The 27,452-nt window shown below is 39.6% G+C and overlaps 1 protein-coding gene across 3 annotated transcripts in view; it reads left to right on the plus strand.

Annotated features, from left to right (window-relative positions):
* Positions 1–27,452, plus strand: part of pcsk5b (proprotein convertase subtilisin/kexin type 5b) — a 327,069-nt gene that overhangs the window by 58,104 nt on the left and 241,513 nt on the right. The window lies entirely within an intron of this gene.

Consider the following 27,452-nt stretch of genomic DNA (forward strand, 5'->3'; position numbering starts at 1 on the left):
CAGTTATAACTCAAGAACTGTTAGTTTCTTTCCATTTATTCTACTCTAATCTGTCATTTGTATATTAAAAAAGATATTTTTGAATCATTCAGAAGTGATCACAGAATTTAAACAGTAACAGCCGAGAAAAATGATTTCTACCTATGCACGCCAAGGGTACGATGTTTGCCAACCAGAAACATCAAGTTAAGAAATTAACTGTAGTCATAAAATGCACAGTGCAAGCCAAAATCCCTGATGTGCAGTTCTACCCACCAAGGTTTCTTTCCATCATAATGTAGGCAGAACATTTTACCCTCTAAGCGGGGAATAAATATGCATTGCTGGTAGTATCATATTGCAATTTATATTAATAATTTGGTTCACATCACAAGCTTCAAAACTAAGTTTCATAAATTCTCCATTGCTAAAAGAATTTTCATTAGCCTGAAAACCGGTTTAATAATTAATATTTATCAAATATGGAATCTGTTCTGATCCTCCAACTTTAGTTAATTTTACATTGAGTTTGGAGAATCTGGTATCTGAAAATTAGTTGTCATTTATGTGGCACATTCTGTTGTCCAGCGTTAAACTTGGAGATTCATTTAGCATCAGGCTCAAGTCTGTTATCACTAGGTGGAAACTAGATTTGCTAACAATCAGAACCTGCTGAACTGATTCTAAGTTTCTGAAGTCACGGTCGATTGAGAAAGGCAGTGTTAGATCATTAACATGGAATTTTGCATTTGGAGATGCCACTCGGTCTCTTGAGAAATAAGTTCATGGTTGATTTAACTGGAATGGCAATTCGGCTTGACTAAATTTTCTCTGAAGTGCTTCCAAACCTTAACATCCTTTTTTTAAAAAAAAATAGAAACCAATATTGTACAGGATATTCCAACTGTAGGATCATCAATGTCCCATATAGTTGAAGCATGACCCCTCTACTTAATCAATTTCCCTAACAATGAAGGATGCCATTCTGTCAGGTTTCTGCCAGCACATGAGCTTGCATGGAGATCTCTAGTTCCAATACATCTCAGCATTGTGCAGTATCTTACCTTTTTGTTTACTATCTCTTCCACTGTGGCAGAAGTGTAGAGTCTGGGCAAAAGACTTGTTTCTATGACATGTTGAGCACTGTCCACAAATTTGTCGTTTCTTCAGAGCAGTTGTCATATCAAGTTGTGATACATCTGGAAAAGATGCTTTCTTTGCCTAGAAAAGCTATGATGTATCAAAGGAGATGTGCCAAATTCATTTGTCCTGAGGACACAGAGGTACTGGTGAGCCTCCTTGGCCATGGCCTCAATGTAATTGGATGAGGATGGGTTTTTGGTCATTTTTCTCTCGGGACCTTGAAGATCTCGGCACCCTTAATCTCATCACCAGTGACGTGAGCAGGAGCATGTGCAACCCTCCCCTGCCTTCCTAAAGTCAATGACCATCTGTTTTGTTAACTTTGAGGGAATGGTTATTTTTATGAGGCTAAGCTGATAAAAACAACCACGTAACTATGCTTGCTATCTCCTTTCTGTACTCTGACTCATCACTATTTGAGATAAGGCCCTCTACAGTGGTGTTATCTGCAAAACTTGTAGATAGTTTGAGAAGAATATGGCCATGAAGTCCTGAGTGTATAGGGAGTAAAGCACAGGGCTGAGAATGCAGGCTTCTCAAGCACCAGCGTTGAGAATAGTTGTAATGTTTCTGCCTATCCTTACTGATTGCAGTCTGTTGGTCAGCCAATCAAGGATCTGGTTGTCGAGGGAGATGTTGACTCCTACGTTTTGGAGCTTGTAGATGAGTTTTTTTGGAATTATAGTATTGAAGGCAGAACTGTACAGTCTAACGTGGGTCCTGATGCTCTGCAGATGAGTGTAGGGCTAAGAAGGTGTTTGTCATTAATCTGTTTAAATGGTAGGTGAATTAGTGGGTTGTATTTGTCTGAGAGGTTAATAGCTGCTATTACCAGCATCTTGAGGCACTTGTGATGGTGATGTTAGAGCCTTGGGTGGTAGTTACTTTTGTTTTACTTAGGTGGTAGTTATCTTAAAATGGGTGGGAACCTCAGCCTGAAGCAGGGGATATTTTTTAAAATGTCAACTGATCTGTACAGGATCTATGAAAATGGCCAGGAACGCTATTCAGGTCAGTTGCCTCTCTGGGAGACTGCTTTTGTATCTGTCACGGTGAGTGTGGGTTCAAGTATATTGTAGCTGTTCATGGGTGGTGACATTCCAGACCTTTACTGTTCACAACATGCATAGAATATGTTATGCTCTTTGGGAAGGGATGCACTCTTGTTGGCAATGCTGCGGGACTTTGTTTCATAGTCAGTTGTAGCATGTAAGCCCTGCCAGAGCTGACGGCTGCTCTGGAACTCAATTTTGGATTGGTGTTGTCTTTTGGCCTCCCTGTTGGCTGTAAGGAGGTCATATCTCGATGAAGGTTAGGTTCACCTGATTTGAGCGATATGTGTCCTAGACTTGGGGTAGGGAGTGGATCTCCTACTTCATCCACTGTTTCCAGTTTGGGAGCACCTTTGGTACAAAGTCCTCAACACACTTGCTGATGAAGTCTGTGACTGGTCACGTAAATGTCCAGGCTGATTGCTGAGACTTTAAACATGGACAAGTCTACTGATGTAAAATAGTTGTGGAGAACCTAGTCTGTTTTCTCAGACCAGCACCATATGATTTCCTGCAATTTTTTTGGCAGAGAGAAGGAGCACAGCCTGGTAGTAGTGGTAGTACAGTTTGATTTACCAAAGTGTGGTTGGGTATGGTTTGGTAGGCATCTTTGCTTGTGCAGCAATAGTCAAAGGAAATTGGCTCCTTGGTGGGATAGGAGACATGCTGGTAGTATTTTAGTAAAACTCTTGAAGTTGACCTGCTTGAAGTCATTTGCAGTGATGAAGAGGGGCTCCTGTTTACAGCACTGCATTTGCCACAATGAGTTTGCTTACTGTTGTTTTGTTAGACAAACAACAATCTATTCAGATTAATTTACTTATCACATGTACATCGAAACATACATTGAAATGCATCATTTGCATTAGCAGCCAGTGTCGCTGCACATTCTGGTAACAACATGACACGTGTGCTCACATAAATATTTCCTCCTATAGTAAAGCATTTACTTTCTGACGTGCATTAATGCGGCCCTTATCACGTGCCTTTTGAAAATCTAATATATCCACTGGTCAGCAAATTAGTCAAACTTGGTTTCCCTTCTCAAAACTAGGTTAATTTTTTCTGAACTTTTCCAGTTGCCCTGACAATAGCTTTAATATGTTCGAGCATTTTCCTTAGGCAGATGTGGAGCCATGTGTCATAACAGATATATTTAGTGTTGATCTATTGTTATCTTTATAATGTTAACTATTAATCAAAAGCATATAAAGTGCTTTAGGTTTTGAGTGCTTAATCTAATTATGTTTGATTTGATTCTTCATAACCACATAACAGTCTACAATTGTTTATTTTGGATAGCAGTCAGCTATTGGATGGTGTAATGTTAAAATCTGTTATGTTCATTTGTGGGAAATAAAATAAAACTGGAAGGACCCTAGTGGTGTTGAGTGAGAGAGAGTCCAGAAAAATTCTTGGCTTAGTCTTGGACAAAGCTAAGTGTGTTTAACTAACCGGAGCAGCCTTCGATTTGCTACATCTTCCAGCAGTTACATAATAGTTAGCGTTTGAGCTGGCTGCTCTGTAATGGACTTTCTCTTGGCCTTCCATTGTGGGTCAGATTCTTCGGTGCTGTAAACTCTTATGAAATTGTATTTGCAGAGATGTTTAGTTATATACTGAGAAAAAATTAAGCTAGCACAACTTGAAGTAAATTAACAAAATAATTTGTTTCGTTAAGTCTGACAGCAAAATGTTTATCATGCAAGTTTTTGATTTACTTCATAGCAGAAAAGGAGAGCGCCACACTCTTGCCTTCCTCTTGCCCCTTTGGTTTTCTGGAATGACATTGACATTGTAAATTAAGTGATTAACTGACATCCGATGTATTCATCTAAAGCAGTAGAAAATGGGTTTAGATGCAGAAGGCCCATTTCATGTTATCTGAGGAAAAATTGATTAGGGAATTGTACAAACTAGGAGGACATTTGTTTACCATTGTCTATCTTCCACTTGAATCTCTATCTCGTACATGCTATCCTTGTGATTGCTTCCTAATGTATGTACATTTAGGGATTTTCCCCAAAATACATTTCCTGAACTTGGAGCTTTCTGGTTATAATGTTGATAATCTTGCCTCTTCTGTGTTTTCACTAGTGGATTTATTGAAGCTCTCCTTTCAGTTTCCAATTGCCTTGATTTTCTTTATCTCTTCAAGTTTTATGTGATGCTGGTGGTGATGGAAGAGTAAAATAAATATAATTTTGCCTGTTTTGCATAAATAAATGTGAGCAAGTAAATCTCAAGCTTGAGTAACTTGAACATTCTTTGATCATGAATAGATCTTGAAATGTTAAAAGACATTTATCAGTAAATAGGAATTCAAGAAGCAATGATCATTTAGAATGGGTTTAGCAGGTTTTAAGTTCAAAATTGTCATCATTCAGTTTTGAGCGTTTGGTGTGAGTTTTCCAGTTCCACGTTGAAAGTGAATTTATTAAAGTACATGTATGTTACCATATACAACCCTGAGATTTGTTTAGTACATCCAAGAAACACAGTAAAATCATTGAAGGACAACACCTACAGGACAGAAACACCAAACTGCAAATACAAAAGATGATTGAGGAGTAATAACTATTCCTGAACCTGGTGGTGTGGGTTCTGAGGCTCTGTACCACCTTCCTAATGGCAGCAGGGAGAAGGTAGCTTGGCCTAGGTGGTGGGAGTCCTTGATGGATGCTGCTTTCTCATGGCAGCACAAGTAGAGTGATTGATAGGCACAGAGCCTTGTGATGCACCTATGCTGAATTGCCAATCCAAACTGGCTGTAAGTTACAAAATTAAGCATCCAATTGCACAAGGAGGTATTGAAGCTAAGATCTTGAAGCTTATTGATTTTGAGGGGATGATCGTGTTGAATATTATGCTGTAGTGCATTCTGATGTATGCATCTTCACTGTCCAGATGTTCTTGGGTTGAGTGAAGAGCCAATGAAATGGCATCTGCTGTTCATTTGTTGCTCTGCTAGGCAAATTGGTGTGGATCAAAGTTGCTTCTCAGGCAGGAGAATGTTCCATCATTGACCTCTCAAAACACCATCACAGTGGATGTAAGTGCTACTGAGTAATAGTCACTGAGGCAGATTACCACGTTCTTCCTAAGCTCTAGTATAATTGAAGCCTACTCTTGATTGCTGAATCAAGAGGTTAAAGATATCAGTGAACACTCCAGCCAGTTGATCAACACAGGTCTTTACTACACTACAGTTCAAGTGCACTGCTGTACATAATGTAAATTGAGTTACACTTGAGATCGTGGTGAAATAGTCAAATTAATTCAGATTTGTAATCCCTTTTACTGAACATTACACCATATGTGTATATCTTTTCCTCTGTGGTTTTAATATACAAGTTTTAAAATGCAAACATACATATTGAAGGTAGTCTTTATGGGAAGTGACCTTCTGAATTTCTTCATTTACACATTAAGAAGATGAGGCTATTAAAGGAAAGCATAGTATTGCCTGTTGGCTATTTATGATTGATGCTGGTATTCTGGTAGAATGCACTATCACCGGAGCCTGAAATGTAGGTTAATTACTTTGGGCCTCTTGTGCTTACCTGGAGGTAGAGCTGATCGACATGTTTAAAGGTTAATTGGTGCTCTCGGACTTTATTTTTCTTACATTGCACTCTATTCTTAACTGGAAAATATCAGTTCTTTGCTTCTCCGGTCATGAGTAGAGATGGGCTAACTGGTAACATGTATGAAGTCAGAGAGAGGGGCAAACCAGCATAGGGTCATCTTGACTTATCCTGCACTCTATCCCTCCTAACCCAAAACCCAATATTTTAATACATCCTTATAATTTAATGTGTATAACATGTATTATTTTTTCCAAAGACTTTCACATTTCTGCTCACAGCTATGGGACTAATAATGTTAATTAACTTTGTAGGGTAGATATTACTGAAACTACAGAACGTATACAGAGGGCATCCACAAAAATGAGCAGTTTTGCATGTTTCAAATGCTCATTTTCAGGTGATGTCTCATTTCTAATGATTCACTCCAGGTTTGGCTGACCCATATTTTGCAAATAACATGACAGGATTTTCAACACCACTGCTTAAAATGCAGAGAAATTGCATCAGTTTAAAAAAAAATATATTTCAACCTGTGAATGTTTTAATGTACTGGTATAAATATTTACAAGGTTCCATTGATGCCACTTTTGATGTGTTACTTTGACACGACATCAGAGATGATGTCAGTTTAGTCAGCTCTGTCTGAAGTTGTTTCCAATTATAATAAATCATCTGAGCATGGAGGCGTCCGACGGTGTTGTGCTTGGCAGCAGCCAGGCAGGTGATGCTGTGCTCTTTAACTTCCTGCCCATTCAGAAAGGCTGAGCAAAACTACTGGCATAAATACAGGTAAGCTTAAGGTGGTTTTGGTCCAAAATTTCCATTATCCGAATGGAGGCAACAACAATAGTTTACTCAAAGCAGATATCAGGACCAAATTCCCTGGAGAATGCATCTGAAAGCTGATTTAAGTAGATTGTCAAGAATCTGAGCAGTGTAGAACCTTGCTGCTCAATGGTCCCACTGCAATGCTTCGATCGCTGATTAAGTGAGCCAAGTCGACTCTGTGCCTTCCTGCACAAGGCATCTGTGTTGGCAGTCCAGTCTAGCTTCTCGTCTAACTGTACTCCCAGATACTTGTAGGTCTTAACCTGCTCCACACATTCTCCATTAATGATCACTGGCTCCATATGAGGCCTAGATCTCCTAAAGTCCACCACCATCTCCTTGGTCTTGGTGATATTGAGACGCAGGTAGTTTGAGTTGCACCATATCACAAAGTCCTGTATCAGTTTCCTATACTCCTCCTCCTGTCCATTCCTGACACACCCCACTATGGCCGTGTCATCAGGGACGCCTCACGTCTTGATAAGCTGGTAAGGAAGGCGGGCTCTGTCGTGGGCAAAGGACTGGAGAGTTTAACATAGGTAGCTGAACGAAGGGCGCTGAGTAGGCTACGGTCAATTATGGATAACTCTGAACATCCTCTACATAGCACCATCCAGAGACAGAGAAGCAGTTTCAGTGACAGGTTACTATCGATGCAATTCTCCTCAGACAGGATGAAGAGGTCAATACTCCCCAATGCCATTAGGCTTTACAATTCTACCTCCAGGACTTAAGAACTTTTTAAAGCTATTAATGCTTTTTGAGACGGTGATTTAGATGCATATCATATTTTTTACTGAGTTAAGTATTGTATGTAATTAGTTTTGCTACAGCAAGTGTATGGGACATTGGAAAAAAAAGTTGAATTTCCCCATGGGGATGAATAAAGTATCTATCTATCTATCTACTGTCAGTGATCAGATGCTGAGTGATTGTGAACACCTCTAGTGTCATAATTATTTAACACAATGACAGTTGATCATTACAATTTCCCTTCTGCATGGTCTTCTCTGATGAAATGAATATAGAGTCACTGAAGCCACTCAAGGTTTATCCAGGCCTTTTTGAACAAGCAGGCACAGGAGTTAAGAATTCGGGCACTATCTGGAAATCTCTCTACCTATCACTTGCTGTTTTGTGTAACACTTCCATCTTTGCATCTGCTTGTATCAACTTATTTTCAAGATTTTGTCTGTTTATTCAGGGTCTCTGGTTGAATTTGGTGATGAATGATTCGGCTTTGTCTTCAGCAAAAGTCCCACCATCATTAAGTTTGGGGGCTTTCTTTTAAACACGTGCAAATACCCACATAATTGTCCATCACTATTTGCTGGACTTGTCGTTGTGAGATTACATAGTCTGTCCCTTAATACACCTGGTGTTACAGCTTCACTAGGCTGGCACTACATTTTTGTGTGTTCCCTGTTCTGTATCTGATGTAACCTTCTGCACTCCTTAGAACCAGGATTGACCCTCTATCCTATTAGGGCAGTATATACTTCACTCTACTGTTTGAGCTGTCGGATCTGTTTTAAGTCAGTCCCATTAGAGAACATAAATGAGCACGGGACTTTTTCTCCTCAAGGACTGCCTGATGGTCACTTCTAATGCTACTGTAGACAGCTGCATCTGCCATATTTTCCAAGTTACCCACAATCTCAGAGTTTAATTCTTCAGTTCTTGGTGAACAGAATCTTAAACCTTCTCAACTTGGTCCTCTGTCTCTTCTTGGTCATTATACTGCAATTTGTTATAATCTAAAGCCTCTTAAAAGTTTTTAGTTTAGAACATTTTCAAAAATATAAGTTCCTAAGGATGCAAAAATTTGACGTTTTTCAGACCTTGGTTAATGTGTTCCATTCCTTCCCATCTATGCTTGGGTGGGAAAAAATTAAGTATTCTGGAGTGATCTATGAAGCTCATATGGGATGATGGGAAAGCTGCTTACATGTTAGGATTTGCTTTAATGTAGGTTATTCACTCATGAAATTGTTATTTTATTGTACTTGTGAAGTATGTGCCATTTGTGAGCTATGTAATAAACTTGGCATGCAAATCAATTGCTGCTTAAAACTGATATGGGAGTCTGCAGGACATGCAGGCAAATGAACTTGTGCCCTGAAGGAAACACATAGGTACATACATGCAAGTGCAATTCAGAGGTTTTCTGAACCATTGTCAGGGAGTGCACCACTTAAAATGACAGCTGGATCTTCCACAGGGGTTCTGACATCCTATATTGCAGCTTAGGATTTGTTATCTTCTGTTAGGAGTGAGCTCATAATGTGCAAGATTCTTGACTTTATTGTTTATCTCTACAAATAAAACATCCTGTTTTAGTTCAAATGCATGCTGGATACATTCCTTTAAACCTGCCTGAAGAATCCAATGGTCCAATAGCTGTTTGAAGAATTGGAATCAGGTTTATTATCAGCATATGTCATGAAACTGGTTAACTTTATGGCAGCAGTACAATGAGATACGTGATAAATAAATAGAGGGGGGAAAAGCTTGAGTTGCATTATGCATATACGTCTATTAAATAGTTAAGTAATGCAAAATAACAAAAGTAGTGAAGTGCATATGTTGTGAAATTTGTTTTGCAGCAGCAGTGCATTGCAATGCATAATTTAAAAAAAACTAAATTATAGTAAGAAATTTACATAAAATTAAGTAGTGCAAAAACAATATAGTGAAGTTCATTGTCCATTCAGAAATCTGATGGTGGAGGTGAAGTAGCTGTTCCTGAAACATAGAGTGTGCGTCTTCAGGCGCCTGTACCACCACCACCACCATGGTAACAGTGAGATGGGTGCATTTCCTGGGTGATGGGGTAGTTAATAATGGATGGCACGTTCTTGAGGCCTTGCCTTTTGAAGGTGTCCTTAATGCTAGGAAAGCTAGTGCCCATGATAGAGCTGGCTGAGTTTACATCTTTTTCCGACCCTGTGCAGTGGCCCTTCCATATCAGATGGTGATGCAGCCAGTTAGAATGGTCTCCATGGTAGCAAAGCAGCTTTGTGCAACTCTACTTGCCAGCACATGACTTGTGACTATGGAAGTATTACTTGCTATAGCAACAATAATCTGGATTGTTGTTTGTGTAGCAAGTGATGGCATGGTCTCAGACCCAGAGATTTGGCTTTGATTATGAACTTTGATCAGAGTTGTCACATTCTCCAGATATGGATGGCTAAGCTTTGGTGACATTCTATGCTGGTCAGATCTGTAATATAGCATTGTTGGCATTGCAAGATGCTGCAGGTCTTTGAAATTTGGAATTATTTGGAGAGAGTAAATAGGAGAAAATCCTTTGCTCTGACAAACAGTAACTAGAGATAATAAATTTTGATACACAGTAATTAATATGAAATGGAAATGACATCAAAGTGAATCAATCAATGTCAAGGTTGTCTTGACCCAGCTATGAACGAGTGGCTCATAATTGTGGAAGTAATTTAAAAAATATATGATATCAATTGGGACAAGCTAGGTATTGTGCTGGTGGGAGGGATCTTTGAATTCACAAGGCTTTAAAATCATCAGCGAGTATATGCTGTCCATTAAGGAAGATGCTGCAAGAATTTAATGGCATGTGATACAAAACGCATAGGTGCAAACATCAAACTTATTTTAAGCATGATTTGAATATAGCTTGCAATTTTGGGATCCACATTTAATAAAGCATTAAATGGATGTATAATCCAAATTCATTCCAATACAGCTTGCTGTAACAATATTGGACACATCAGAATGTATTCCATTTCAGTAAAGGAGGTGAAAGGTGTTCTGAGCAAAGCATTTGAAACTAAGTGGAGAGGCAGAGTAGAGAGTCTGAAGTGATGAGGATACGTTATTAAATTAGTTTTTGGAGTTGCAAGTAGGAAATACTGGGCCTTAGCAGGCTGTAAATTAATGGAGACAGCTATTCAAAATAGGTTGGATGAACATTTGAGAAAATGGTTGAAATGTGAATTTGAATAATAGTTATTTTGGCTGCCATTCAGCTCTACTGACACCGGATGAGGTGGAATTTTGCCGTGTGGCTATTTCCATATACTTTATTAGAATATTACCTGACTAAACTATTCCTGGATTTGTACTTTGTTCAGATTTTTTTCATTAAGCATTTATCCAGAATTTCTTGATAATGCTGAGCCGCCCTTCACTTGCTGGGTTTGTTGCTGAATTGGTCATCAAGTTCATGGACATGGCTGGTTCTAAATTGTCTGCCAAGGGTATGCTACCTTGTCTTCCTGTGGTGGGTGTGAACTAGCCCTGCTTGCAGGTGTTTTGATAGGTAAGCACCAAAGCCAAACTTAATCCATGGTTCCACATATCAAATTTAACATTTGAGATCCTTGAACAAAAAAAATCTCACTTGCCTCACTCACCTCATTCAAAGGAGTGGATTCTTTGCACAACTGCAGTGCCAACTTGCAACGTTCTAATGACAATTTTTCAGCTGGACTTGTATAACACTAAGAAATGTTAGACAGCACTTTGGAAATTACCAGCATGTACTTTGTTAGGAAGTGCAGAACTTGTGTGTCCATATCCATTTGCCAGGAATCCCAAACTTGTTAATACTTGGTGGCTGAATATTGCATGTGGAATGTTAGTATTTCTGATGAAAGTCTGAACCCAAGCTTGATGGTTGCCACAGAGCAGTGGGTATTGCACACTTTTATAAACAAAATAGTCTGGACACTTCCACAGTACTTGGTACTGTGCTGATTATATTTACTTCAGTCCTTAGTATTTAAAGGATGATTTCAATTTGCTTTTGCGGAACTGAGCAAATTTTCTGTAATTGGCACTGGTCAAAATTTCATAACAAGAACAACAAAATGATGCAAATTCCTTATTTTGTGACTTGTTGCTGCTGACAACTTTAGAAACAAAGAAAGGCTTGTTCTACTTGGGCAACAATAATCACATTCTCTAGGCAAAACCTTTCTTTACTTTTAATGAGGGCTGCTTGAGGAAAAAAAATAATCTTAAGCCCAACAGCAACATCAGACCTGAAATTCTTTAAATTGGGAATCACCCATCGTACTACATAAACGTGACCATGCAAATTAACATGGCAGCTGCCAAGACAGCTAATATTTAAAGTTTATATTAACCTGTTTATTTTTCCAAACTACTTGTTTCATTTACCTCTATGCAATCATACAGCATGCCTGTTGCTTGAGAGTAAATGAACTATCTTTGTTTTCCAAGCACATTTAATGGAACCAACTTCTGTCCTCAAGTACATTGACTGACTAGAAGCCAAAGCCTTGGATTTTAAAACTCTCATCATCCAGATAAAATCCACCGTGACATTGGCCTTCCCCATCTCCAGCATTCTGCATTCTTCTGATTCTGATCTTCTTTGTACCCTGAAATCCATTTGCTCCAGCAGTGGTAGTTGTCCCTTCAGCCACATAGTTGCTTCTCTACAATTACTTCCGTTAACCTTGACTGACTTTTGTAAGGATCTCAAAATCACAGCACTTTATCCATCCTAATGTGTTTCTTCTTTTGGCTTGGTGGTTTTTTAAAAAAATACAAAGTAATTTTATTATTGAAGTATGTATACATCACCATGTGCTACCCTGCTATTCATGTTCTTGCAGGCATTCACAGTAGACAGTAGCAGGTCTTTTCCTTGGGAGCTTGATTCTCCCAGCTGTTGTAATGATGAAATCTGAGTAGGATTTTAGGATGCAAAAATATTTTTTTGATTAATTGACACCAGGCTTGCAAATGTTAATTTATTAATGCAAAATTCTAAAATTTCTGTTCTGTATTGTCTCGTTTACAATTGGGTGTTGTTGTGTCAAGTACTAGAGGTTGCAGGAGAAATGACAGTTCAAGGCAATATTATCACTGAGCACTGGTTTTAGTAATTCTGAATCCACCTGACTGATGCAAGCTACTCAAAGTGTACAGTCTTGTTGGCGCAATTCTGCTTAAAAGAGAAGTGCGGCTCAGGGCAAGGATTCAAATGGGGGAGAAAGCAGTTTTAGTTAAGTCAGTATATTTCACACATCTAGCTTGCCTGTTAATGAACTGAAAAGTTAAGTTTTGGTTGTCAGGTTATTGAAAGTGGCAGTTAAATTTCAAGTCTTCCTTTACTGGATACAAAAATCAAATGGCCAAGAAAGCTAATGAGAAATTCTGTTTGGGGTGGTAGTTCTGTGGATCACAGAGCTGCCAGAGTCCATATTGATAATTGAAGATGCATAGGAATTCTTGTCAGATTTGTTGTCTAGATATAAACATTAATTATCTCAGATAAGAGTTGAAATTTGGCTCTTTTATATTCTATATGGCTTGCTGCAAAACATTGCAATATGCTCTCTATTTTTTGCAATTGTCTACAGAATCCTTTTGAGGTCCAACAAGGATAAGATAGTGAAAAGAATGATGACTGCATTTAGAAATTCTACTCTTCGTACACTTAGTGCCACTTGATATTTCTTATGGGGGCGGAAGCAAGGACCCCAGAGGTTCCCCTTGTCTGTTCCACTTTTCAGTTAGTTTCAGGTTCATGGATTCCACTGGAACTTTAAAATGATGATGTGACCAAAACCAACCTGAAGGGTTCCAGCAGTAGAATGGACTGGCTAGGGCCGTAATGATTGAAGCTGATGTTTCTTGTATCAATTTCCCTGTCTGTGTCTCATTTGTAGGAACAATTTTAGGAAGGTAGGGAAGAAAAGCCTTCCATTGTCATAGGCAGAAGCCTTGAAAATGCATGAGGAATGTGACTTTGATGTATTACAGCACTTTGTGTAGGCTCTCAGCTATGGAGGGGAAAAGGCTTGTGTTTCCATAGAGGCCTAATATTAGCATGGCTGCCAGTTTGTAGCTGGGAGTAACTATAACTCTTGCTTTTCTACACTGCGCAGGCATTCTCTGCGTTAAATACAAGATCTTTGTGCAAAAGGGGAGTACTGATGATGGTGTTTCTTCCCAGGCAGTTGCTGGCATAACACTTTGAAACCTGCTGCTTTCTCTTCCAGATTAAATTGCTGGCAGAGCAAATGTATTGAAGGCCAAGAAGCGATTGTGAGTTTAATAATCCACCATCAGATGGTTTTCAAAATGCAGATTGGCCACATCTGGTGAGGTGCGAAGGCTGGCTCAGTTGGCCCAGTACATTCTGTGCTTATAATAGTCGGGGAGAATTAAAAGAAGTACCAAAACTTGACTAATTAGAAGGACACTTGAGTGTTTTACATAGCAATGAAATACGTGCTGCTTGTCATCTGTCCAGTTTACCTAATTAACATTTCATTTTAGCCTTCAATCACGGTGGCCGGGTGGGGGGGAAGAGTGACTGCCTTCTGTGAAAGCACAAATCTGTACCTAATTGAAGTTTAATTTCCAATGATACATTTAAAAGCCATCCTGTGATTCTCTGTTCCTTGCACAACCCACTCAGGCCTCTGAAGTGACTGGAAAATCTCTGGATTTGAGTCCTCTTATCTGAAACAGAATTTAAGAGGGAAATGAGGTGAGGAAGGAACTGCATTTAGTAAAGTATTATTTCTCATGAAGTTGGTGAAGTGAAATGTTTTCTCCCACCTTCATGTGAATTCATCATTCAAAATTGACAGACTTTTGAGAAAGGTTCCAAGTAATAAAGCTTTGACCATCGTGCAATCAGTGTTTGAGATTGATTAGCAGGAGCTAATTTAAGGAAGGCTGGGGCAAGTGCATTGCCTATTATCTGAGTGGACATAGTTGGTGGTGATCTTGAGGCTTTAGCTCTTCAAGGCTTCAGACAGAAAGACGAGCTCTAGGTTAAGTATTGTTTTTCCTTCCTGTCTCTACAACTGCTCAGCAAGGACAGTAGAGATGCCAGGCAAGATAGCGGAATCCTCCTCTTCCACAATGTGGGAAGGCAGGGAGACCTCCATTGACCCTATTGACTACAAATGCATCCAGCTGCAGCTTCTAACAATCTGCATTAAGGATTTGGAGCTGAAACTGGATGAGCTCCAGGTCATTCAGGAGGCTGAAGGGGTATTGGGTAGGACATGCAGAGGTTTTTATACCCAAGGTGCAGGACACAGGAAACTGGGTAACGAGAATGGGAAAGGGGTTAAGGAGTCAGTGCAGAGTACCCCTGTTGCCATCCTCCTCAACAGCAAATATATCACTTTGGATACTGTAGAGGTGAGGGGTTCACGCAACAGAAGGAAGTCACAGTGGTCTGGTCTTTTGCACTGAGTCTGGTTCTGTGACTCAGAAGGGAAGGTGGGAGAAGAGGCATGCTGTGGTGATAGGGGATTCATTAGTCGGGGAGCAGGCAGGTGGTTCTGTGGGCAAGAAAGATTCTCGGATAGTATGTTGCCTCCTGGGTTCCAAGGTCTGGAAAATCCTGGATTGAGTCCTCAGTATTCTTAAGATGGAAGTTGAACAGTCAGAGGTCATGGTCCATGTAGGTACCAATGACCTGGGTAGAACGAATGAAGAAGTTCTACATAGGGAGTTCTGGAAGTTGGGTGCTAAGTTAAAAGCTAGGACCTCCAGAGTTGTGGTCTCAGGATTGCTACCTATGCCATGTGCTAGTGAGGCCAGAACTAGGAACATTATTCAGTTTAATACATGGCATAGGAGTTGGTGTAGGAGGGAGGGCATAAGATTTTGGGATCATTGCTCTCTCTTCCAGGGAAGGTGAGACCTATACAGAGGGGCCAGTTTGCACCTGAACTGGAGGGGAACTAATATCCTAGCAGGAAGGTTTGTTAATGTTGCACGGTGGGGTTTAAACTACAGTTGCAGGGAGATGGGAACCAGGGTTCTAGAACCGTTAGTGGAGAGGTCATGGAGGCAGATATTGGGAAGACCTCAGATTAAGTCAGGAATCAAAAGGTTGAGCATTGTGCTATTAGTGTCCTGAGCTGTGTATATTTCAATACAAGAAGTATTGTAGGAAAGGCAGACCAGCTCAAGACATGGATTAACATATAGAATTATGATATTGTAATCATTAGTAAGCCTTGGTTGCAGGAGGAGCAGGACTAGCAGCTCAATTGTTACAGGGTTCCATTGTTTTAGATGTGATAGAGCCAGTGGGATTTACGGGGAAGGAGTGGTATTACTAGTCAGGAAAAATGTCATGTCTGTGTTCCATCAGGACAGGCTGGAGAACTCGATTAGTGAGATGTTATGGGTGGAAGTGAGAAATCAGAAAGATGTGACCATGTTAATGGGACTATATTGCAGACAACCCAACAGCCCTAGGAATTTAAAGGAACAAATTTGTAAAGACTGTTGCAAGAAACATAATGTTGTGATAGTAGGTGATTTTAATTTTGCATATATTGACTGGGAATCCCATACTGTAAAAGAACTAGCGGGGATAGAGTTTGACAAATGTGTTCAAGACAGGTTCCTTCATTAGTATGTTGAAGTCCCAATGAGTGAGCAATACTGCATCTGTTATTAGAGAATGAGACAGGGCAGCTGACAGAAGTTTGTGTAGGGGAACACTGTGCATCTAGTGATCACAGTGCCATTTAGCTTCAAAGTAACTATGTAAAGAGATGAGTCTGGTCTGCAGGTTGAGAATCTAGATTGGTGAAAGGCCAATTTTGATGGTACCAGAAATGATCTTGTACATGTAGATTGGGACAGGCTGTTTTTATTTTTTTTTGGCAAAGGTATACTTGGAAAGTGGGAGGCCTTCAAAAATGAAATTTGGGAGTATAAAGCCTGTATGTGCCTGTCGGAATAAAAGGTAAAGATAAGTGTAGGGTATCTTGGTTTTCAAGAGATATTGGGGGCCCTGGTTAAGAGAAAAAATGAGATGCATTGCAGGTATAGGCAAGTAGGACCTAATGAGGTGCTTATAGAGTACGAAAGGATTGCTATAGATGAAATTGGTCCTCTGGAAGATGAGAATGGTAATCCATGTGTGGAGCCAAATCACATGGGGGAGATCTTACATGTCTTCTTTGCATCTCTATTCACTCAGTAGACGGGTACAGAGTCCATAGAAGTAAAGCAAAATGGCATCAGCTTTATGGACCCTGTACAGATTACAGGAGGTGTTTGCTACCCTGAGGCAAATCAGAGTGGATAAATCCACAGGGCCTAGCAAGGTGTTCCCTCGGACTCAGTGGAGGCAAGTACAGAAATTGCCGGGACCCTAGCAGAGATATTTAAAGCATTAAATATCTAAAGTGGCAGGGAAAAGGTACTGAGGATTGGTAGATAGTCAATGTTGTTCCACTGTTTAAGAAAGGCTCTAAACAGAAACCAGAAAATTATAAGCCAGTGAGTCTGACGTCAGTTGTAGGAAAGTTAGAGAAGGTATTCTGAGGGTCTGGAAATACAAGTATTTGGATAGACATGGACTGATTATGGATAATCAGCATGAGTTCATGTGTGGTAGGTCATGTATAACTTGTAGTTTTTCAAGGAAGTTACCAGGAAAGTGGATGAAGGCAAGGCAGTGGATGTTGTCCCATGGATTTTAGTAAGGCATTTTACAAGGACCCGCATGAGAGGCTATTCAAGAAGGTTCAGTTTCTCGCCATTCAGGATGAGCTGGTAAATTGGATTAGGCATTGGCTTTGTGGGAGAAGCCAGAGTGGTGGTAGAGGGTTGCCTCTCTGACTGGAGGCTTATGTCTAGTGGTGTGTTACAGGGATCGGTATTGGGTCCTTTGTTGTTTGTCATCTGTATCAATGATCTGGATGATAGTGTGGTTACCTGGATCAACAAATTTATGGATGGCACCAAGATGGGGGTGTAGTGGACAGTGTGGAAGGCTGGAAAAATGAGCTGAAGAATGGCAGATGGAATTTAATGCAGACAAATTCAAGGTTTTGCACTTCAGTAAGGTAGATCTTGCACAGTGAGCCACAGTGCACTGAGGAGTATGGTAGAGCAAAGGGATCTAGGAATACAGATACATAATTCATTGAAAGTGGTGTCACAGATAGATAAGGTCATAAAACTTCTGGCACATTGGCCTTCGTAAATCAATGCATTGAGTACAGGAGATGGGATGTTACATTGAAGTTGTATAATACATTGGTGAGGCCTAATTTGGATTGTGTGCAGTTTTGGTCACCTACCTACAGGAAAGGTTTGAATTGAATTCACAAGTGAGGGAGTAAAAATCTGTGTTATAACTTCCATCGCAATGTATAGACATGTGAATTTAGGGCTTTGGTTTAGGTGCACGTCATTGGGAGTAGGCAGTTTAAATGGTTTTGGCATGGACTAGATCGGCTGAAGGGTCTGTACTTTGACTCTAAATAATTTGTTTTAGTGCAGTAATATTGAGAGGTTGTATAATTCTCTTATTTTCGTTTTAGCAACTGAAGAAATGGGTTTTGCCATTTTCAATATTTTAAAATGCATATAATCTGTATTCAATACAGATGTTGAATTTTAAAATTTATTAATATTCTCTGCCAAGGTGTGCCCTCAGATATTGGTAATTTATTTTAGAGAAGCTTTTAAAATGACTCTCAATTCTCCCCTCTTGGAAGGCAATTAAATATCAGTTCTGTGGTGAATCAAGCCTGTTTTGTTTGGTGATTCACTGCATCAGGAGATCTAGTCTGCTCCTCCTAAAGAGTGCCGTTTGTGAGGTTGAATGGTGAAGGGGTGCAAGGGAGTTTATGATGTTGGACAAGAGACTATGGCAGGGTTTAGTGAGGAGAGGACGGGAATCCATTTAGCAATGGGGAAGAAGATGATTGTGATTGGTGGAGTTTGAGGGACTGAGGGTGTGCCTGAAGAGGAGTAGCAATTGAGTGTGTACTTCAGCGCGTTCTCAAGCACTATTGAAGCAGGACTAGCAGCTGCTTTTGGATGTAGAGTACAAATCTGATGTCTACCTGGAAATAAAATTGTGAACTTGTGATGGAGTTCCAAAGTACTTAATTGTGAAAATGAAATCAAAATTGTGGAGGCTGCAGATCTTAATAATATAGCAAAGGAGCCTGTGGCATGTCGAATTGTCAGGTGAATGATTCGTTTTTGTTGTACTATGGATCATGGCTTGGGGGCTTTGCTATTGCGTGCTTGATGGGTGGAGGGTGCTGATGCTTTTTGGTGGGAGAGGGATGTTGCTTTGCTGCTTGTGTGTGGGAGGCTTTGGGGTTCTAACTTTTTAATTGTCACTCTTTCATTGGGGCACTTTTCTGATTTTTGTGGATGTCTGCAAAGAACAAGAATTTTAGGGATGTATATTGCATACATTTCTCTGATATTAAATAGAATTATTGAACTACTGAAATGCTAGAACCATTCAGCGGGTCAGGCAATTTCTGTGGGGGTGGGGGAAAAGTGAAGATGGGGAAGGAAAGAATGAGTAATTCAAAGAATATGGTATGATGTGATGACCCCCTGGGTATTTAATTCTGTAAGCAGTTTTTCAATCCAGGACATTGCAGTAGAATTTCCAGGATGTTACGGTACAAACCTGTGGATGGAATAAACTTGCTTCCTGCAGCATGCACGTACGTTTCAGTGGAAATACTATAGAGGAGGAAAGGGAAGGTTTTCAAAATGGGTGCTGAAAACTGGCATGGTGGATCAGGTATCATGTGTCTTTCTCTGAGAAGAGAATGTTAACTGTTCAGACAAAGTGAGAGATGTGATATTGAGGCTGGAATGATTCAAGGGCACCGTGTGAAATATTTAGTAGCACATCTTTTAACTAAGTGCAGCGAAACAATAAACTATAAAGTCCTGACAAAGTAGATTGTGCAGTCAAGAGTTCGTCTTGCTGTACTAGAGAACTCTCGTTCAGAAATGGTAAATTGTGCTGCTAGAAGTGGAGACCTTTAGTTTGAATGTTGATTGCTGGGTTCAAGGAAATCAGCCTGCTGCTGTCATTTGGCATCGAAGAAGCTTTATACTTGTACTGGTGTTACCCTGCTCCTGCGAATGCTGGTTTCCTATAATTGTCGTACCGTTCGTCCTTAAGAATGGATGCAATTTGATCGAGCTTCTAAGGAATCGCAAGTGCAGCGTTCCTCTTTTTTTAGTTCGATCAAATTTTCCCTCTAGTCATTGAAGCTTTAGGTGAAGTCAAATTTCATTACTCCAGCATCAGGTTACTGAATGATTTAAAGCCAATTGTTTTGGAAGTCAATCTTGCCTGTTGGAAATGATCCCATTGTATGAACTATTAGTGATCTACCTCTTGGTCTCAACTCATTCATCACCTCAGGGCTACAGAGTGGCTTTTGAGGAAGATTACTTCTCTCCCAGTGAGGAAGTTCAATTGACATTTGCTGTGAAACAAGGTGAAAACAAAGGGGAAGAAATGCCTGGCAGGCTTGCGGAATCGTCAGTAGATAGTTTGTAAAAAGACACTTTCTGCTGTGTAACAAAATGACTATTTCCTTGTCTTGCTTTTGAAAGTAACCAAGATAGAAAAGTACATTGTTGTGAGTAATCTGAATATATTGGCTTTGTCTGTCAATTGCTGTGTGCACTTTGGTAGTTGGCTTATTTTGCAATTATAATTTGAATGCAATCTGCATTCAATACTGCTCTTGAACATAGAATCATATCCCAAGTCCCTTAGTTAGTTCTATCTTGCCCCCCCCCGTATCATTTTAAAGTAATTAATTCAAGTTATTGGAAGCATTGAAGAAAAAAAATCGTCAATTATGCATAGTCAGAGTAAACAATATGCATAAATGGACAATGCTAGAATTGCCTCTGATGCTGCAATCTGGTGTTATTCTTCATATAGAGTTTGCAGCATTGAACAAGCCATTCAGCCGGACTAACCAGTGGTAGTGTTTGTGTAGTGTATGAGCTTTTTCCCATTGGATGCATCCCAGCCAGCTGACTGGGCCTTTTATTTAAAAAAAACTCTCCCCTTATTGACCGTACAAGGAACAAGTTGACAGATCCAACAGTTATCTTTACATTTACATTGAATTAGATAATCTAATTTTGCATTTAAAATAAATAAAATATTAATAGAAATCCAATTGTCCAGTATTGACTACACAGATAGTTTATTAAATCCAAGGGAATTATTTTCTTTCCTAGTTTGGTAAAAAAAGGACGTGGCAGATGTTTAGTAGGAGGTACGGGGGAGCAGTTACTGTTCAGATTGCAAATTTAATTACAAAGACAATTTGTTACATGCAATATAATTTGTGGATATTGTGTAGAGCATTTTACAGCACATACAGGCTTTTCAGCCAATGTACTTGCAACCCTTTAAGTACATGATCTTTCCCTGCACCCACCTATAGCTTTGTATGTCATCTGTTCAGTTAAATACTTCAATATACAAGTGCTTCCACTGCCTCTCCAGATAATGAGGTCAACCACTGGATGTTTTTCTTTCCTTTAGATATCTCATAATGTAGACCAAGCACACTGTATGGTGCCTTCAAGTCTGTGCTGCTGCCTTCAAAGGTTGTTGAACAAGTACTGCAAGGTGCCCATCCATCTCAGTATTTCTAGGACACCTACCATTCATTGCCTATATCCTGACATTTTACGCCTCCCAAAATGAAACAACCAATATTTTTCAACATTAAATTCCAACTGCTTTTGCACTGTCTCGCCAATCCATCAATGTCATTCTGTTGTCAAAAACTATCCCCCTCACTTAACAAAACTATCAATCTTTGTGTCATCAGCAAGATACCTCGAGATAAATTAATGCATAATAAACAGTAAGACTCGCAACACGATCCCTGCAGTGTACCACTGGTCACAATTGCCAAACAAAAAACCTTAACTGTTGCCCAATGTGCCCTATAAACAAATTTTGCGTTCAATTTGATAACTTGGATCCCATGGACTCTTAATTTTTTTTGGACCAGATTCTGATGTGGATTCATTCCAATGGTCTCTCTACAGTCCAATTAGATGTTCCTCAACTTCATTGCCCTTATTGATCTGTTTGGTTAAAGACTAATTCAGAGGGGATTAAAAAAAACCCCCAGCTTCAATGTAGTTTATGGGCACAGCACGTATTTCATGAATTTTGTTCCATGTGATTGTTCTCAGACTGTGATTATTTTCTACTTGTTTAGAAATACTAGGTCGCTGTGTTCCACATACATTCTCCTATAGTTAAGACTGTCCACGAGGCATTAGAGATTTGGAATTGTATTTACTTTTTTTTTATCTGTAATTCTCTCGTGAAGCAATGTTTGTAGATCTGTTACAAAATATTTTACTGAAAACAATATTCAGTTTCTGGGACATTACTTTATTCTAGTTGCTACTCTGGGAAATTCGCGTCAAGAGAATGAAGTCTATGGCTTTCAATTGCCCTAGTTCTAGCAGTCTGCTTAACAGAAGCAGAATTTATTTAAATATTATTTGCAATATTTTGAAAATGTTTCCCTCGGTGGGGTTGCTTATAGGATGTTGAATGCTTGTTGCATTATATCAGCAAATCAGAATCTGTTGACTTATATGCATTTTCTAATCAGGCCTGATTCTGCCACAAAATCTAGCAGCAATTGATAGGCACATCCTGCAATTGATTAACTTTCTGTTCAGGGAAAAATAGCTATTGCTGTTTTGGGGTGATTAACTGGAATGTGTCAATTGCAAGGTCGTTGTGTACTTTGTATATGTGTACATATCCAAAATTTGTAGAAGCTTCAACGTGCTATAGGTATTTCTGTTGCAGGGGCTCTTTCTGGGTGTAGCAAATTTTTCTCTTTTTCCTAAGTAAGGTTTGTTTAAAATTTCATCTGAATTCCTCCATGGGATGAAGATGGTCAGGGATAGAGGGAGGTATGGAAACAGGAGAAAGGGATATTGGCAAATAATCATGGCCTTTGCAATGCAAGAGTCTGTATTTTGAGATCATTTGTGTGCATGAGGGACAAAAGTATTTTGGCGGTAAATCACTGGTTTTGTATGAATATGTGAAATGTAAATAAGCTGGTCTGATAGAAAGGCGTGGAAGCAAAAAGTGGGGTCAGTTACTAGCTTGTAGTCCACGTAATTAGTTTATTGTCACATACAGTAAATTTTTGTTAGTGTGCTGATATGATAGTGAGTGCAGGTAGACAATATGCATGAACCATGATAAAGTAGTTTGAGAGATCAAGAACTCGTCTTTGGTGTATAAAAGGTCTATTAAAGAGTCTGCTAACAACAGGATAAAAGTTCTACATGAGTCTGGTAGTACGTGTTACCAAACTTTGTTTTCTGCATGATGGAAGGGGGCAGAAGAATTACAAAGGTGGGAGGTCTCCTTGATCGTGCTGGCTGCTTCCCCAAGGCAGCAGCAAGTGGAAACAGGATCGATGGAGGGGAAGCACGATACATTGAGGTGTCGTGCAACTTGTGGTGTGGGGAAGAACAATTGCCATACAAGCTGTGCTTATCTGGTTTGGATGTTTCATGCGGCGTGTCTGGGTTTGGGGGTTGGTGCGGGGAACAGCAGTGAGTGTCCCGTAGCCTCCTGAGGAATTTGAGGTCTTGGTGTGCCTTCTCAGTATGACTGTTAACAGACTTTACTCCGGATGTCCCAACAGTATGAAGGCATTTGCTGGTCAGTTAAAGCTGGAATGTAGTTCCTCCTTTGTGAAATTTACTCTTATTCATTTTGATTAGAATGTGCCCCTGATATGTATTGTTTCTTGGAAAGGAGGAGGCACCATCCATACATACATTATTAAGTACAGCAGGACTACTGGGGTTAAAGGAAAGGAATAAAGCTAATCCCTTGATACTTGCACTAACAGTGGCAAGGATGGAAAGGCATTATGTGTCCATAATCCAAGAATTTATTTTGCTCTTTTGTCATACCAGCTGATGAATATGAATAATCATATATCATCTATGGAAAAGTATGTTCATCGAAATCTAAGGAAATGCATCATATCGCACATCCATCTGCCTTCAGTAGAGGTGCTTGGAATATGAAGGATGTACAGATAGCAATGTAACATGGGTAAACTGGATTAAAGAATTTGCAATGGATTGCAAATGATTTCTTAATTGAGTAAACTTCGCTTTAGGGAAGATGTACTTTACAGTACTGGATCTAGACTAAATACACTGCAATGACTATACTGCACTGTTAATCACACATGTCCTGGACAATGATCACTGTAATAAAAAGCCTGTAACTTTCCTTTTGGAGTTAAACTGTCAAACCGCCTGTACAACCTGCTACTTTTGCAGTGTGAACTGAAGTCTTGACGGTGCATTGATGGCTGGCCTTGTGGCTGTGAACTCACTTTCATGAACTTTCATTCTGAATGTTATTTGTTTTTTTATTTGCATGATTAGTTTTTTTTTGCACAATGGAAGTTTGACAGTCTTTAATGGGCCTTATTGGGCTTCATTGTTTTGTGGCTGCCTGTTTGGAGCTGAACTTGGTTGTATATTGTACAGACAGTTTGATAATATACTTTGAACTTTTAAGCTGTGACATACCAATGCACTAATGCAGCTGGTTAGTGTTTATTTGCTAACTAACATTTGTATGACTCTTATTCAAGAATACCAGCATTAAAATATTCTCACTAATAGTTATACACTTTTTGTTATGGCAAGCAGCTGCTCAAAACTTAGAACAATATCCATTCATTTTAAACTTGAATGTCAGAAGTACTTGATGCAACGGACTAATTTCTTAAATTTAGTTTTTTTTCTAATTCATTATGTTGAAATGATTTTTCTGATGTCATATTTCTCATTACATTAATCCCAAGTGATATTGCAAAACTGATTTATTTTACACCTACCCACCATGAAAGAACAACATTAACCTTTTCTAGTGCATTGGACTGAAACAGATCTTCACTTAACCCAAGTCCATGCATCTGAACGATGTTATTAAATTTTTGATGTACTCTAGGATTGTAAGACTTTAGGATTTCAGGCTGTTGTATGTTTCTAGTTGTCAAAATCTTTGTTTCCGTTAGTCCGTTAGACTCTCCCTAAAGAAACAACATTTTCATGAAAAGCCTGTCTATATGTTCAAGCTGATGAGCAAAGTAATTCCTTACTGTGAGTTTGAGAATTCACATTCATCAAAGCTAAAGTGTGGCATTTCCATTTAATTCTATGTAAATGAGTTCGGGCATTGCCCAATATCAGAATCAGCGGCATATGTTGTGAAATTCGTTAACTTTATGGCAGCAGTACAATGAAATGCATGAATATGGAGGGGAAAACCTGAATTACAGGAAATATGTACCTATATGTCTAGTAAATAGTTAAAATAAGTTTGAGGGCCTCCGTCGATCGGGGTTGATCGTGGATTTTGCATTCTAGCTGTCTAGATACTCACATCGGGCAGTATGACAGGGAGAGCAAGCTGTTGCCCATGTAGCAAGCTCCCCCATCCCCACATCTTATGAACCCAAATGAACAGTGGAGATCGACAGTTTGATACCAGAAGCGTTACAGGAGTTGCCAGTCAGCATTGAAACAATGTAGGACTGACTGACAGACTCCAGCTCTGGATTATTCCCTTGGGTTTACCCCCAGAGCCTTCCTCCATGAGTGGGTGTAGCCGCAAGGCTTGAGATAAGAGTTTTCCTTCTCCTACTTGAGCTGCCAGCCATGGTGCATAAAACGACTGGTTTGAAGATGCCGGTAACCTGCCTTTGTACCTTCTGTCAGTAGAAAAGGTTCTGTCAGGCTTAGTAGCTAAGGCACACGTGGAGCCCAGGAACTGGACTTGGTTACCAGAGGCTTTTTGGGGCACGCACCATTGGGAGCATTTAATAGGTAGTGGGAGCTTGTCCCCGCTACCACCCCCAGCTCTAACAACCTTAAGGAACCAGTTAAAATAAGTAGTACGAAAAAAAGTTAAAGTAGTGAGGTAGTATCCATTTAGAAATCAGATGGCAGAGGGGAAGAAGCTGTTCCTGAATGGCTGAGTTTTTCAGCACAGTTTTACAAATTCAGGTTTTTGTAGATTCAGCATCCTATTTTAAAAATAACTCTGAACTTGTTTGTGTATGCTGTAGGTTTTCATAAATAAAACTGCAGAGGGATTTTATGTTTAGAACTGCTGTAACAAGCCATGAATTGTAAAACCCCAACACTGAACGCACAGCACAGTCATAGTAATTCACATGATTACAGTGAGGTGGAAACATCTGACCAGCTTACAGTGAGCCCCAACTCAATGTCAGTGTTTGTGAAATGTGTACGTTTACACCAATTGCATTATCCTGCAATGCCATGTAGAAATTTGGGAGTGAAATCCCAACATTTTCCTCTTTCAATAACTGAGCTGTAAGTTCTCAAAGGTTCGGTGTGGAGAGAAGCCAGGTATTAGAGGAAAAGCTGGTGTAGATCTGCTAAATGAAAAATGGTTAATTTCATTGTTAGCTTTTTAAAGAAAGCTGATTTATCGCTTAATTTTTATCAATGCCACATTTGTTTTGAGAAAGCAATTCTACAGTGGTACTAGAAAGCTTGTGAACCCTGTAGAATTTTCTGTTTCTGCACAAATATGATCTAAAATGTGATCAGATCTTCACGCAAACCCTAAAACTAAATAGAGAACCCAATTAAATAATTAGCAACATTGTGAATGTTGCTCAAAGAGCAGAATCAACTTTCAATTGGCTAAAGCATGTATTGCCAGCTTTGCACTATCAGAGAAATTTATCTGAGTTACTAAATGTATGATTTTAGCTTTTCCCTGTGTATTGGGATTAATGTTGCTACTCTTTATATAATGGAGCTGAAACCTTTTGAAATAGTTAAGATGGCTGAACCACCAATAAATGATGTTTCTAATTTCAATTCTACAAGTGATGGTCTAGAGCACTGTACAGACTTCATTCCAGAGCAAGGAACTACTACTGTATGAGAGAGGACAAAATATTGAGTGGTGCACTCCATTAGAGAGGGAGAGATCTCCCCCCTAGAAATACCAGTGCAGCCAAATGGTTGCAGGGGAGTGGTAAAGCAGTGGGCAAAACCAATGGCTTTATTCTGGTCCCCTACTCACAGAAGACTTGTGTCTAAATTCACTGATGCTGAGTGGATGCTATGTGCTTTCATATTCAAAGTGGCTTCTCCCACCCCTGCCTAGGTCCAGTGAGGGGGGGGGGGTGCCAGTGGACGTGCTACTATTTTGAGATTATGGATTTTTTTGGGATTGTGCAGCGGCGCACACTTTCGAACAGCCTCATTCACCTCTGCTATCACAAGGGTCGTTACAGAGATCTTTCCTGCCAAATGCAATAAGCATATACAAGAATTCATCTCTGTGCGACAGGAGGACACACAATAGTACACCGGCCTGTTTTATTTCATTGGTAAACTATTATTGTGTATGTTATTTGTACTTGTTAAGTCTGCACATTGCTAAGTGTGTTTTTAAATGTTGCTGCTGTAACAAAAGAACTTCCCACTCGGGATCAATAAAGTACTTATCATCAACATCATAATCATCATTATTAATGGAAAGGTTGGGGCCATGCAATCTTAACTAGTGTGTAACAGATGGTGATAAATGTTAGAGTGGGGAGAACTGGGACCTTTACAAGGGTCATCTGAGTGTGGAGATCTGAAGCTCGCCACTCCGGGTTAACAATGAGGTTAGTGGCTTGATACAAAGAGTAGGTACACTTTTTAGAGGGAAGCTAGATGCATGAAATCAGAAGAGTAGGAAAATATCATACTGGGACCTGAATGTTTTGCCCTGTTGTGCATTGCTAGTTTTAGTGCCAACGTCCCAAGAATGGAGCTCCCAGGATTGTTTAACAGTAAATGAGCCTGCTACGCTCCACTGAGTATGATATCATCCTGTATCCAACTGAAATCGTGTTGCTGAGGCAAGGCCGACTCTAGTCCAGAAACATCAATTGTGTTCCATGTGATGTGGAACCAGTCTGCAGACAGTTGTTATCATATTTCACTC

The sequence above is a fragment of the Hemitrygon akajei genome, chromosome 2 (assembly GCF_048418815.1).
Source record: "Hemitrygon akajei chromosome 2, sHemAka1.3, whole genome shotgun sequence".
NCBI lineage: Eukaryota > Metazoa > Chordata > Chondrichthyes > Myliobatiformes > Dasyatidae > Hemitrygon > Hemitrygon akajei.